Here is a 12557-nt window from a genome sequence, read left to right as displayed (position 1 = left end):
GGATGCGTAGCCTCTCCTGTAGCGCGCGAGGCAGGGATGTCAGGCGAGGGAGGAAGGGTGTTCTTCTCCGGCGACTGCTAGGGTGTCTCGATGTCCTCTTGCCCGTCGCTCCGTACAGAGTGGGGACAACCGCGGCGTCTTCTACGGCGTTGGCCAAGCGAATCGCGGACGCCATAGTAGGTGCCTTTGGCGGACGCCGTAAGGACGCATTGCCGGCGCTCGTGTGTCTTGAAGGCGATCCGCGACGTGGCCAAAGTGCGCGCCCGCCCGGGCCTCATCTTCAAAGCGTACTGCGATGTTTGCAGAGTGCGCGTAAGCGCCGGTAGCTTCGTATGCGCTGTGCTTTCGGCGTTTCGTTCGCGTTGAAGCGACAGATGCACGGAGGTCAATTGACTCGCGGCTCCTGCCGCGATTCCTAACTCCAGAGTTTTCACAGCGAGTTTCCGCGCTCATCGAGCGAGATTTGTTCATGTTTACCTGTGCATGCGTGACACCGAGCTAGTTAATTTAGTTAAAACTAATTGACGGGCTAGTTGGTTTGAATTCATGATAGAATGTGGAAGCGCGAATGAACCAGGACGTAGAAAGAAGCAGACACACAAAGACAACGTTGCCTCTGTGTGCCTGTTTCTTTCTACGTCTTCGTTGAGTCACGCTTGCATATTCTATCATTGTTAATTTACACTCTAAAAACTAAGGGAGTGCCGGGCACTCTCTTTGAGGGAGTAGCTGCTTGTCCCATATTTCACTCTCTTTTCGAGAGTAGATCGACCCTCTTTGAGAGAGAGTAGGTCAACTCCTCCTGACAGAGTTTTGTTACTCCACCGCAAGGGATTGCTAGTACTCTTCCGCAGAGTGATAATACTCTTCCCACAGGGAGTGCTAGTACTCTTCCGCAGAGTGCTAATACTCTCCCCGCAGGGTTAATAGTACACCGCCAGACCGAGTACTTCTACTCCCCCAAACAGAGTACTTGTACTCCTTCAGAACAGAGTGCTAGTACTCTTCCCAGTACCCTCTTAGCCAAGTCCCGGTCACGCATGCAGGCAGGAAATCAGATCAAATTAGGGCCGCTGATATACTGTTCCCTAGGCGGCTCCTCAGAGACACTGGCCCGATTCCAAGCAGCCTTCAGAATAGGCGTGAGCAAAGTTATGCAGGATTTTAAAGTCATTTTTTCCTGGCTATTTGCTGCCTACCGTGAGGCGTGACTGCTCTGAAGCGGCCTATGTGTATGCGTCACGAACGCCACTGAGGAGAAAAAAAAGCGAATTAACATTTAATCTGCAAATATCTTCGCAAATTTCACAATTAGGAGTCACACAATCTAATTAGAATACAATTGTCATGGAAATCACATACTTATCAAGAATCACAATGCTCTATACATCATGCGAATTCGAACCCGCGTACACTCGCATTTATACAATTCAATACACACATCATAACCATTACACCACAGCGCCGCCACGCCCAGACGTGTTCATTTAGAGGTTATATATATACCAAACGTATTTGATGAATCGGCTGTGGTGGGTGGGGTTTCTCTGCAGTGTGCTGTGCTGTTGTGTGCTGGAATACGTGTGCGTTTGCATCATTTCCATTCCTTGCTACGACTAACGAAGGAAGACAACGTAGACGACAACGTGAGAACTATTCACGGCTTGTCGTCACCGCAGGAAAATAACAAATGTGCCGTTCAGCTCATGATCGAGTGCTTCTCCAGTCCATGTTCTCCAAAATACGCGGATACAAAGTATTGCGCCAACCATCCACGTATGTGAATTTAATTCGCGCGTATGCTGGTGAGCAACTGCGACGCCAGTACCAGGCATTTCGACGTGCCTCACGCTGCCGTGTAGGCGTTCTTTTCAAGTGCATTAGTTTAGAGTTTGGTTCAGTCCGCTGTGAGCTGTTGTCCTGCATTAGCAGCGGATCGTTAGCGTTTTGAAGCGCATGCATTCCAGCATTTGGAGACTGCTTATGCCGATAGCCGCGTCAAATGCATTGGCACGCATGTTTAAATGACTAATGTGTCCACTTGTTACGCGTGCACTGCTCGTATCCTGTGGCAGCGCTCGTTCTAAAAGCTTCGAAGACCACCTACACTCATGCGTGTGTTCACTTTATATATGCACAGGATGGACTTGCCGGCTAGTTGGTTGAGCATTTTAGAAGAAACAGCGCAACACAAGGACGACGCAAAAACATGCCACACCACGAAGCGCTGGTGTGGTTGATGCTTTTTTTCGTCCTTGTGTTTGCGCTTTTTCTTCTTCCACGATACACGCACACCACAGGTACGCGAAAGTTTAGGAGCATAAGTGGTTAACTAACTCTGTTTTCCCCGTTTTCTCTCAGTGTCAATGGCACAGTGCGTTGCCCGGAATTGTGCACGCTTACCCCCATATGCAGAAATGCATCATAACTTGAAGCCCATGCTTGACGTGATCTAAACGACGCAAGTCGTGAACGCACCAAAAGAAAGGCAGTGAGCGTCTTGGGGGACGTTCGCACCAGGCGTCGTTTATATCAAGTCAAGCATGAGCTTTGTATTAAGATACATTTCTGAATACGGGGCCTAGACATCTGCTTCTTCCAGAAAATGTCGAAGAAACGCCCGCCAAAACCAGGCACATTCGTAAACTTAACTAGGCAATACGAAGCTCCATAGAAAAAAAAGAAGAGTGGTATTAAAAGCTTTCAGTATTTTTCTTTACTCCAAAATAGTTGCGCTCTCGTGGCTTTACTGTACAGAGATAGTGCAGCGTTAGCTAGAAAGCATGATTTTCCTAACTCCAGAGCGACAGACACAATAAAAAGAAATTAGAAATGACTATTGCTTATTTGATAGTGAAAAAAGCCGAGGCAACAGATGACATCACATACACTGTCAAACCAAACAGTATTCAAAAACTGCAAATGTTGCAGGTCCAAGTAAATTGTGCTATTGCACAAAAACTTGGAGCGCTTTCTTGAAGTGCTTCCTTGTGTGCGTTTAGTGGTGAGCGGTGAAAGGCAAATTAGCAGTCTTTCAAATGTTTGAAATCACTGAAATGCGATTTGTTTTGTTTTCTTTTGTTTGCATTAAAGTTAACGGTGTTCTTGAACAAGTTATTGCCTGTCCAAACTACTACACACATTGCACGAGGTCCTTGAAGTTACTGTGTCAGGGCCTCGAAAGTCCTTGAAAACCATTGAATTTTTTTCGTCAATATTGCTACGAACCCAGTAGAACAACTGTCATGGAGTAAGAACCTTGGCTGAACAGGGGCTTATACGCAGAGCACAGGAAGACTAGAAATGCAGTAGTAGGCATGGAGGGCCCTGAAATAAATGTGCATCTGCTCGTCTGCCTTATGTTTCTGCATTGACTGTCACGTTTTCAATAGAAGTGCACTTCCCGTTCTACTCCAATAAACGCAACATTACCAACTCCAGTGTGGGGCAGTCCTTCAGTCAGTGCAGAACTTTTTCTGTACATCGGAGTCAGCTCTGTCATTTTTCCAGCATTGTAGTACAAGATTTATTAAACTGGTTTAGCAGAATATGAGCAGTATACTCTTAAATTAGCTGTTTATTTGTATGCACAAGTTCAGGTCCTCAGTTTGGTTGCATGACAAATTGCCATACCTCAATAGATACAAGAAACAATTTTATTACAGTTTAATAAAATCCAAACAGTAATAATCACAACAATATAATGACATACATTTCTTTTGGTACTTACAGCCCATGTCTTGGCAGTGTATAAATTCAACTATACACCGCAAGTACTGTGTCCTGACCACTATTATTCACATGTGTAAAACCATCACAGCAATTCAACAAATATCACAGTAATTAGTGACATACACTTTGTAACTGCTTTACATGAGCATAATGTATACAAATGGTCCCTGTGTACCTACACATGACTAGTGCCACCCGAGTACTATTACTCACAGGTGTAAAACCAACAAAGCAGTTCTTTAAAAAATATCACAGCGCTTAGTGACGTACATGCTGTAACTCCCTTGTAGAAACTTAATACAAACACGTGAGGACACAGAAAGCTAGCAGTGGGCATACATGGGAATACCACCGCCTCAATACGAATTCACAAGTGTAAAACCAACCAAGCAGTTCTTTAAAGAATATCACAATGCTTAGTGACATACATTTTCTAACTAGCTTATATAAGCTTTATACAAACATGAGAACATACACAAAGCTAGCGGTGCACCCGCATAGAAGTGCGGCCATCTGAACACGATTATTTGCAAGTGTAAGCTCAACAGAACAGTTCGTTATAGTGACGCACATTTTGTAACTGCCTTATACAAGCTTAGTGCAAGCACAAGAATGCAGAAAAATATAAATTAAGAACTTGCTCTATGCATACACAAACAGATCAACACAAATGGTAAACACCGCTTTGAAGACAAATGTGACTGTGGCAAAGCGCAGTGCTGTGCCGGTTGAAATTGCCACCCACAAAAGTATTGAGCAATGCTTAAACCACAGGCAATAAAGTGCTGAAAGGCTGCGTCTCTAACGTAACTATTTTAATTCAAATTTCTTGAATATAGGGCTCGCTTGCAGATAAGGCATCTGATCCAACTGACCTGATTTTACACCTGCTACATGCATACAATGCACTCAGATACAACTGGTAATAATAATTATAAAAGGCATTTAAAAACTTGATAGTATGATGAAGATGCATGACTAGAAAAGTTCTGTCCCCCTCGTACTTGTTAAAAAGGTGTAAGTACGACACATGTTCTTTTTTTTCCTCAATTTTTGCATTAATGGACAGCCGGGAACCTCGAACCGACACAAAAAAAAAAGATACTGCTATGTTAATAGTGTTATGAATAATTTTTTGTGAAAGCTTTTTTACAGACAAGTTGCAGTCTCGTTTCTGGAGGTTGAGCTGTATCTTGCAAAATAACTTGAAAAGTGGTCACATGGGAGCATGACACTATATCATAATGTTAGTTTCAGTTGACTCTCTTGCCCTACAAGTCGCTGCTCACTGTGGCCAGTGATGCAACAGCAGTGTCTGTGTGATTTTCATCACACTTCTGTCCTATGCCATTCTTACCAGAGTTGGCGGCACATAAATACCCAAATTTCGATAGTCTTGTTTTCTCAGGTGGTTGCTTTTGATTTGCTCAATATCAGTTGGCACTTCAGCTGCATCAAACTTCTTTTTTACCTCTTCAACAACAACATCAACAACAATCTTATGACACCTGTGTTGTCCTTCTAGTTGCCTACAAAGACCAGTCAATCTAGCAACAACACTGACAGTCTCTACTATCTTGTAATGGGGAAGAGGTGTGTCCCACCATGTGGTCCACATTGTTGTCACTATGTGGGCTGGCTGGGGAGGCAACAACTGTAATATGTTTGCATTTGCATATATTAAAGTGATGCTTGTACTGTGTTATAACACCTAACTTAGTCTTGCACTTGCTGCACAATAACACTGGCTCACAGTCGTGGTGAAAAGCTTTTGTATGTTGAGCAAATGAGTTGTATCCACTACAAAAAAAGTCAGTGATAGCACACATGTTGCTCTACCAGGCCTGGTGTGGTTCCTTCTGACACTGCTGCTGATGCTGACGCGCTGCTGCTTGCCTCGTACACTGTTGCAGCTGCAGTAGACATGGCAGTCTCTGTATCTATTGCTGCCGTGTCATCTGTCATGGTAACTTCCAAGTGGTATCGGGCTCACTTCTGCAACAGAGATGTTTGCCCCTTGAGGGCTCTCATGATCAGGGCCAATAATTTCGTAGGCATTGTCTCCTGCATCGAAGAACCAATAAGAACAGCATGAATAAACATAGCTCTAAAAAGTACGGACATCAAGACTTAACCACAAGCTTTGCACATAAGTGACTGGGCTTAATGAATAATACTTGCAGGAGGAGTTACACAATTGTTTGTGTATATTACAGTAAAGCCTCATCAGAAGACATTCAAGAGGCACGGGAAACATGTCTCTCGAAACCAAAAATTTTGAGACACTGAGGAGCCAGACTAGATCACTTTATTATGCATCATCACTAAAGTATGTTTTGATATATCTGAAGAAATAAACGCTCAGGGTGGCTTAAAGGGCCCCTAAACCACTTCTCAACATTTTTTGAACATTTCAAGTAAACACGCGTATCGAAATCAGAATGCAGTCACGATTGATGAAGCCAAATACCAGAGTGCGTAGCACTGCCGGAGCACCACAATATGAAGAAAATGACCCCGTGCGCCTCTCTGGACCTATCCTGCGCCCCCCAGTTTGTCCTGACGTCACCAGGCTGTCTCTGATGATGTCACCAGTTTCCGGTGCTGTCGATTGGTCGAACGAAAGTGTACGACTGCCGGCAAGGCCTGCAAGGAAATACACACACACCTTCTTCCTCGTCGCGTTGTGCGCGATGCCATTGTGGGCAGCCAATGGGGGCAAAGAACAGAAACGCCAACAGAAGGGTCACCCTATGAGGCTCTTCAACACGAGTCACCATACAGTTCCGTTGTATTAGCGCCACCCCTCGCAGGACGACGCGCCAGCGCGGCAGCAACAGAGCTCGTTGGTGTTGGCCTGTCCCGTAACATTTGGAGGTGTACTAGGCAAGGAAAAGATGATACTGTCCATATGGCGTGTACCAGATGAAAGAGTAAAATGAGTGGGGACTACTTTTCGATAATCAAACACACGTAGCTCCACTGTTACTGCACCGTTTCGAAAAATTCTCGTGGCTACCTGTTCATTGCCTTATTGTGTAGAACTGCAACACCGCAACTAAATTTCAACCTCGGTGGTTTAGGGGCCCTTTAAAGAAGACATTCACAGCTTTTTAGTGACTGTAGATTGTGTTAGCTTCCTTCCCAACTTCTGGAATTTAAACACTTCACTTTGCAAGCCTTGTTGCTTGCAGTACCTTTGAGGTGCTCTTAGACGCTCGTCAGCTTCAACTGCCGACACTTTCTGCCCTGCACTGTCCTCGTTGCCCTCCTTTCCTGGTTCATGCTAAAAGAGACATGCACGATTGACTTGTGTAAGGATTGCGTGATCTTTATGCCCTTCGGAGCACACAAGGTGCACAAAGTGAATATGTCTGGGTTGTGTCCCTTCGAAGTAGTGAATACTTAAAAAGTCATCCTTAGTAACAAAGGTGTCTCTAGTATACAGTATTGTTAACGTGGCAAACATCGGAAAACCAACCAAACCATTTTCAGATGTCTCTTACAACCAAGTGCATCTTGTAATGAGATTCTACTGTACTGAATATTTTTCAACTATGGATCATCTGCATGTACATATAGTCACAAAGACATGTTGTGTGGAATGGCGAATCGGGAAACAGTTCGTACTCTTACTTTTTGTCCCTAACATAAGCAGCTGATAACAATATGATAAAAAAGCAGGCAATGAGGCTAGAATGGAACATAATCCTTCAGCTCTAAACAGTTTTTCGGGCCCACATCATTCCCTCACATGACATAAGGAAACAACTTGACTGCAGTAATGGCTGCATGTGATCTGAGTTGATTGAAACAAACTATACATAAGGTTGTCCTGTATGTAATTTTATCAGAGTGCTTTTTAGATGTCCTGCTGGTGATCCTGGCTGCGCGATGCTTCTCATGCTTTTTGGCACGATTCCTTTTTTTCCACTCCACTTTTTTTTCAGATTTTCTCCCCTTTCCCTTTCCCCTTGTGTAAAATAGCACACTTGAAGTATCAAATCTGTTAAGCTAACGTGTGTATCAAACCTGTTAACATGTGTGCTTCTCTGTGGTCTGTGTTGTATTTTTGCGCTGCACAATTCAATTCAAGATGAAAGATGGAACGTCCCTGCCTTTAGTTTAATTGTGTGTGTGTGTGTGTGTATGTGTGTGTATATGTCTCTCTCATGTTTTGAAATATATGTACATTCAGGAGTGGCTGCATGCCCTTCTCTCCTGCTCCAGTGACGAAAAGGAGAGCCTGTTTATGTACCATAGTAAAAAATTCAAAGGTTTTCGCTGTGCCCATTACATCCCTTATCGTATGGATCTGTCACAATACAGAGTAGCAGTGGTTCATAATACTAGCCCATCCCAACATAATTATAAATTAACACATACCGACATGCTGCGAAACAGCTGTTGCAAAGCCGCTGGTGAAGGCAATTTCTGCAGCACTGCAGTGGTACAGCCGAGTTCCACCTGTATAGTGACAAATCCATATGCGTGTTAGCAACTCAGTAGTTGCTGATGGTTTCATAAGCTTTACACTACACAATAAAGTAATCTAGACAACTTCGTTCGAACAAATGCACATAATTAGGACACCACTTAAACACTAACACGATTAATTGTCCCCAATCTCTCACTCACTAAGGGATAATACTACTGAAACATCGGTGGAGAGCTCAGATTAACACAGCCCATAAAGGACAAGCGTTCTTTGAGGAAAACAGCTATAACAGCGGTTAGTTTTCTTGATCATTTTATGTGGTAGCTTTGATTTAAATGTCATGCAGTACTATAAAATATGAAGTGCCACATTTCTAGCAGCAGAAGGCGTCGTCAGGCTCATGGTACAACAGATTTTTGCACTGTTTGTCAGTGAGCCGACACATACAAAGAAAACCGAATTCACACATACATATACAGTGTCAAGTGCACTTCTCCTTCTGAAAACGCAGCCACCAGTTCCAATGTTGCTGAAAGGAAAGGTTATATAAAGTGCGAGACTGCATGGAACTGCCACTTATGACTGTAAATGTATGGTCTGCTGATTGCAGAGGTAGTCACATGCTATTTCTAGTCTCTTTTAGAAGCATTACTAAAGAATAAATTAAAATCTATTCATAAGTCACGAATTTCATGCATCCACAGTTTGGCTAAATAACCTGTGAGAAAAAGACATGTTTACCTGGAATAGCAACCTTTTTTTCCTGCTGCAAAACTTTCCTTCGAATTAATGAAATAACTTTACAGCGTCATAATGCGTTTCTCGCAACTACTTGCCGGCAGTGGCGAGTTAGTGTTTATATCCGACTCATTGGGCGACAATACTGCCAAACACAAATGCTTCACGAACACGAGAACACATCCCTCGCAGAGAATAGCAACCATATATGCCTCTGTGAGACATGATCGCACGTTTGTGGTCAAAATGTACATTAGAACGACATCACCATCTCATTAAAAAAAAAAAGCCTCCGTACAAGGCAGCCGCCAACTGCATAATGTGAAATTGCAACTGATGTCCACTTACTGGTGGCCTGTGTTTGAGTCACTTTTGGCAGTTGACTGGGTGCTGAGAAATGCACGTCCTGGGTTGTCCCTGCAAAACATACAGGGTTATGTCAAATGTTGAAAATATATATATGCCGGCATTTCACCAGTCGCAAAACAAACGAGTAAACTAATAAACAACTGTAATGTAAACAGAGTACACATCATAAGATAGGCTGTCAACTGTTAATGCATTACGCAAAAAACCTAATGCATAGGAAAGACTATATGTATACACACGAAGCTGACACACAATTTAATTCGCTCTAGGTTTTTCCGTGCAGTATATTCAAATTATTATGTCTCGTGGTTAGAGCAAAATTAGTGTAAATTACGAACTAAATTATCTACCCTGGAAACTTTTCTTCAATATGCACCTGTGCGCGCTTCGAACGAGTAGCGTTGTAAAATTTACGTACATGGCATTTAACATAGTTGCTGAACACGGATTTCCTTTGCCCTGTGTCGTGTACAGTGAGCTACATATATCTGCCCCCCCCCCCCCCCCCCTTTTTTGTACTAGCCATACTGCGTGCCACTGCACCTATATGCACGTCAATTAACCTCACGACACAGAAATAAAAAAAGCGCCAATCACCCATGCCTGCATGTTGTAGTGGGCCTAACCTAACCAAGCATGGGCTGTTGCTTTTTATAGTAAACAAAGGCACCGTGCTCATTGCAAGTATGTATGATGTCGCTAAGCAAATATGCAATTTCATTGTACCACTATTTTTTTATCACATGGATATATCTGTTGAGAGGCAAGACAAAAAGCAGTCACTTCTCAGAACTAATCAGCTTTCTTAAAACACATTTTTAACTTTTCAATGACACTTGCTGCTATGTGTTTGTCTCCAGAGAGCATACTTGATTTGACTTTCCAATCAGAGACATTACATAAATATACCATGTTAAGATGACTGCCTGGAGCACGTGAGAATTTTCATCTTCGTGTAACATACTGTATCTTGATTTTGTTGACATTTGGTCAAATGGTACACCCAATATACCCACATACTAGTTTTCTTGTCCAAATAACATGCCAATGTATTTAGATTTTTTGGCATTGGCTCCTCTGCACTACGTGAAGTCGCGCTGCACTGGCTCTTTCACATCCTCGTGTTGTTACGTTTCGCCTACAACGCGCGGTAATGCCGGCGCGGATGCAACGGACGCCGGGGCTTTGTTCAAAGCGGCGGACATTTTGGCCCGTCCGACGCCGCCGCGACGCCTACCCGCCAAGCGTGTCCAGGCGTGTTTCAGTGCCACGTGTCTTCGTGTGTGCGTGTGTGTGTGTGTGCCCTCGCTTGTCAAAGCGCGGCAGCCGGGGAGCGGAGTTCCCCGAATGAGGAGCCTGGACGTCTCTCGGCTCAACTGTTCACGCCGTCGTGTGGGTGAAGGTTGGCGATGCGTCACTACACTCGGTTCAGCAGGTCTCTCGGCCCGACAGTTCGCGCCGTCGTGGGCTCCTGCTGCGCCGTCCCGTGACCTTCATCCCGTGACCTTCCCTCCTTCCCTTTTGGACCGCGACGCCGGGAGTATAAGAGCAGCTGCCCCCGGACGCCAAGAGGGAGGCTCCGATTTGTACTGTTGAGTTACGTGCTCTCCCGTCTCTCCACTTCGGTCGACCTGACCGGCCGCTCTTTTGCTATGTTAGAATAAACAAGTTGTTCTGTTACCAGTCTTCTCATGCTTTGCCGGGACCTTCGGATGCTTCCAGTGCCCCAGGCCGCCAGGCCAACGCTACCCTTGGGGCTTGCGACCCATTGGCAATAACGGGCGTCAGCACCGAGACCCCAACAACTCGGGCCAGCGGTGCGATTCCAACATCTGGTTGCCAGCGGTGAGATCGCGACAACGGAGGCCAGCAGCGAAGAGATGCGGTTGACTGTATGCTGAGCAGCACAACGACCATCCGGGAGCAGTGCAACGAGCCCTGTGTGATGACTGGTTGCCTGCAGCGGAACGACTGCGCTGAAGTCTTGGCTGCGAGGTTTGGTGAGTGCGGGACTTTCTTCTTCTGAGTTTTGCCAGGCTTTTGTTAGTGTTAGAAACAGAGCTGGTAATTGTGGTTGTCGTTGCTGCCGGGTTAGTTGCGGCAAGACAATAGTAGACAGTAGAGAAAGCAGCATTCAGAGCAGCCATGGATTTGAAGTCGTTGCGCAAACCGAAATTGCTGGAGCTTGCGAGAGAGTTGGGTCTGGATGTCTCAGACAAACTCAGAAAACCAGAACTGCTAAGGGCTATTCTTGAGTTAGAAGCTGAGGATGACGAGCTGTCGGAATGCCTTGAGACCATTGAGGAGAGGGAGACGGCAAAAAGACAGGAGCGTGAACTTAAAGAACAGAAAGAGAAAGATGAGCGCGAACGTAAAGAACAGATAGAACGAGAGCAACAAGAGAAAGAAAGAGAGCGCGACCGTCAACACGCTTTGGAAATGAAGCGTCTCGAGTTAGAGATGGAACGCGCTCGTAATGGAAGTCAGGCACACGGTGCAGGAGAACGAGTATTGTTCAAAATGACTGACCTGATGCGGCCGTTTAAGCTTGGAGAGGACATTGGTTTGTTCCTGGTTAACTTTGAGCGAACGTGCGAGAAGCAGGGGTTCTCTCGGGAAACGTGGCCACAGCGCTTGCTCACTTTGCTACCCGGCGAGGCGGCCGACGTAGTCGCTCGCTTGGAGAGAGAGGAGGCAGAGGATTTCGACAAAGTGAAATCGAGTCTGCTAAAAAAGTACCGGCTGTCAGCGGAGGCGTTCCGTCGGAAGTTTCGGGAAAATGAGAAAGGCAAAAGTGAGTCATATACAGAGTTTGCGTACAGGCTTATGTCAAACATGCAGGAGTGGCTCAAAGAAGAGAAAGCGTTTGGTGACCACGAGAAAGTTCTGCAGTGTTTCGGGCTAGAACAGTTTTATAGTCGGTTACCTGAGAACGTGCGGTACTGGGTCTTGGATAGGCCAGACGTTAGTACGGTGGCTAGAGCCGCTGAGTTAGCCGAGGAGTTTGTGACGCGTCGGGCTCGTGGAGCTAAGGACGGTCAAAAGGGTGAATTTGGCTCCAAGTTTGAGAGGCCAAAGTTCACGCCCATGAGAGCAAAGGGGGACACACGTAGTGCGGATGCGAGTGAAAGCAGTCCGACCGAACGTAAGGAGACGGCGGCAACCGAAGCCGAACGCAGAAAGCGGTTCGAGATGAGGCAAGCGCGCGTTTGTTATACGTGCCAGAAGCCGGGTCACTTTTCGGCGCAGTGTCCAGAAACAAAAACACAAGTCGTGTTTT

The 12557-nt window shown here is 45.2% G+C and overlaps 1 protein-coding gene and 1 long non-coding RNA gene across 2 annotated transcripts in view; one reads left to right on the top strand and one right to left on the bottom strand.

The window, feature by feature from the left end:
- The window catches only part of Shal (Potassium voltage-gated channel protein Shal), a 254023-nt gene that overhangs the window by 140028 nt on the left and 101438 nt on the right, over positions 1 to 12557 (top strand). The gene's annotated exons all lie outside the window — the stretch shown is intronic.
- On the bottom strand, positions 3661 to 9743 carry LOC126521893 (uncharacterized). The gene is made up of 3 exons (XR_007597316.3): positions 9257 to 9743; positions 8119 to 8199; positions 3661 to 5796 (listed from the first exon to the last, which is right to left on the bottom strand). It is a non-coding gene; the product is annotated as an uncharacterized lncRNA (long non-coding RNA).

The sequence above is a fragment of the Dermacentor andersoni genome, chromosome 6, assembly GCF_023375885.2.
Source record: "Dermacentor andersoni chromosome 6, qqDerAnde1_hic_scaffold, whole genome shotgun sequence".
NCBI classification, from domain to species: Eukaryota; Metazoa; Arthropoda; class Arachnida; order Ixodida; family Ixodidae; genus Dermacentor; species Dermacentor andersoni.
Note: the sequence above shows the minus strand (reverse complement) of the source record. Positions and strands in the feature narration are given on the sequence as shown.